The sequence below is a fragment of the Sinocyclocheilus rhinocerous genome, unplaced genomic scaffold, assembly GCF_001515625.1.
Source record: "Sinocyclocheilus rhinocerous isolate Xijiao unplaced genomic scaffold, SAMN03320098_v1.1 scaffold763, whole genome shotgun sequence".
Lineage (NCBI taxonomy): Eukaryota > Metazoa > Chordata > Actinopteri > Cypriniformes > Cyprinidae > Sinocyclocheilus > Sinocyclocheilus rhinocerous.
In genome coordinates this window covers 306,064-308,166 of record NW_015627234.1, presented here as the reverse complement: position 1 = coordinate 308,166, position 2,103 = coordinate 306,064, and the positions used below count along the sequence as shown (strand labels likewise).

The 2,103-nt window shown below is 35.4% G+C and overlaps 1 long non-coding RNA gene across 1 annotated transcript in view; it reads right to left on the bottom strand.

Moving 5' to 3' along the window:
- Positions 1-1,483, bottom strand: part of LOC107723776 (uncharacterized) — a 2,745-nt gene extending 1,262 nt beyond the window's left edge. The window contains exons 1-2 of the long non-coding RNA XR_001637971.1: positions 1,462-1,483; positions 1,207-1,309 (exon numbers count right to left, since the gene is read on the bottom strand). This is a non-coding gene — a long non-coding RNA (uncharacterized LOC107723776). The remainder of the gene's footprint in view (positions 1-1,206; positions 1,310-1,461) is intronic.
- Positions 1,484-2,103: the final 620 nt, after the last annotated feature.

Below are 2,103 nucleotides of genomic sequence, written 5' to 3'. Positions count from 1 at the left end.
AAAAATAACAAAAATAAAAGCAAATAGTAAAAATAAAAGAAAATACTAAGACAATGCAGTTTCATAATTTATTCATGTCGCAATGCATGCTGGGAGCCATGGATGAGTTATGATTGGTGCACCCAGAATGCACTGCAGCATGAATCTGTCTGATGATCGTCACCATTGTTGAGATTCATAGCTGATTCTTGATGTCTGCGTGTCTAAACAGTACAGATCTTCTATACTGGTGTGCAAAGTGTTTTTAAAGCTCTTCATATTATTTCACTAATATTCAGTTGTGATAAATAACAATCTATATCACACATTACTACTGATGGCATAAGTGATCCTGGCTACAACATGACAACTATGTTATTATCAAAAAAAACAGCCAATATAATCTAAACCCATTTTCTTTTGGCTTTTCTTATTTTAACCAATGTGTTTCATAAACACAGTTACAGCAACCAGAGTTAAACTAATGTTAAAAAGTCAAGGGTCAAGAGCCCAACTAAAGCAAACACTTATCTCCACAATGGTGACTTCAAATTGTCTTATTAAGAATTAACAGAGATTTAGATGTTAATGTTTATTGAAAATAAGAAATTTTTAGACGCATGACAAACAAAAATTCAAACTCGTTAGTAATGTGTGAAGTTGGTGATGCTGTTTGTGGAGATGATTAATCATCTTCTGCTGAGATCTTGAGAGATTTAATGTCTTCTCTTATTTCAGTATTTCATCTAAGACTGTGGCTGAAGTCAGTTGTAGTTCTTGTGTTTCTCTTTTCTTCAGTGATTCTGCTTGTAGATAAAATCAACATGGAAAGAAAGGCAGACTGTGAGGTGTGGACAGATATCATGTACTGTTAGAACGGGAAGAGACGGCGCCAATTTGTAAAGATTAATAAAGAATACAATGGACTTAATATAAACTTTATGATATAAACACTGTGACTACTTCCAATTGGCACAATCTGCATGAGATGAGGCAATGGCCAATGACAGCAGTAGGAGTAAAAGTACGCTTGTACAATACCATATGAATTTGCTGACTTGGTAAATTGTATGAATTATTATTACTACTTCGACATGACACTTTTCTGGGGGTTCTTCCTGATGGGGACGTAGGGTATGTAAACCAAAGTTTAAGAAACATCAATTGCTGTGAAAAATGTCTCTGCAGTAAAGTTCAGTCAAAGTGCTCAGATCAACACAGACGTACCATTGGAAGTGTTTGCCTTTGCAGCTTTTGGTCTTCTCCATAAACGCACAAGATGGTCAAATTCAAATCCCATGACAGGCCTTTTTTTGGTCTTCCCTTTCAGCTGAAATGGAGAGAAACACATACATGTTGAGACTGTGTGTTAAAAATGAACTGTGACCAAAATATTTGATTAACACATAATATAAGGATGCGTTCATTAAAGCAAATCAGTTATAACTAAATGTCTTCAACATTACGTGTGAAGGGTTGAACCTTTGAAGGACTTGTTCAGCCTGCTTTAGTAACTACAAATACCACAGTAAAACTACGGTTACTGTGGTAAAAAAAAGAGAGAGAAAAGATATATTCCTGTGTGCCATATAAATCCCGCCATCTGAGTCACCCTACTACAGCGAAGACATGTTCTCCACATTAGAAGAAGAGACAAGCCACTTCCAGGCCCAGGGAAACGTGCTCATCTGCGGGAGATGGGCTGAAAACAGCGCTGAAGAATATCAGAAAGCACTTAGCAGCCAAAAAATACAAGCGCTGGTAGATAACTTTCTAAATAACACCTATGCTCACACTAATGAAGATGTCAATCTCACTATCAAAGATATAAATTACATATTTGAAAAATCAGCAAAACAATCCAAATTGAAAAAAAAAAATGGAAAAAATCAAATACCCAAAAAATGACAAAAATTGGTTTGATCAAGACTGCCAAACTATTCGCAAAAAACTGAGAACATTGTCAAATCAGAAACACAAAGATCCAAATAACCCATAGTAAGTGTTGTGGTTATTGTGCTTTAGTAACTACAAATACCACAGTAAAACTACGATAACTGAGGCAAGCCCATAGTAAGTGTTGTGGTTATTGTGCTTTAGTAACTACAAATACCACAGTAAAAC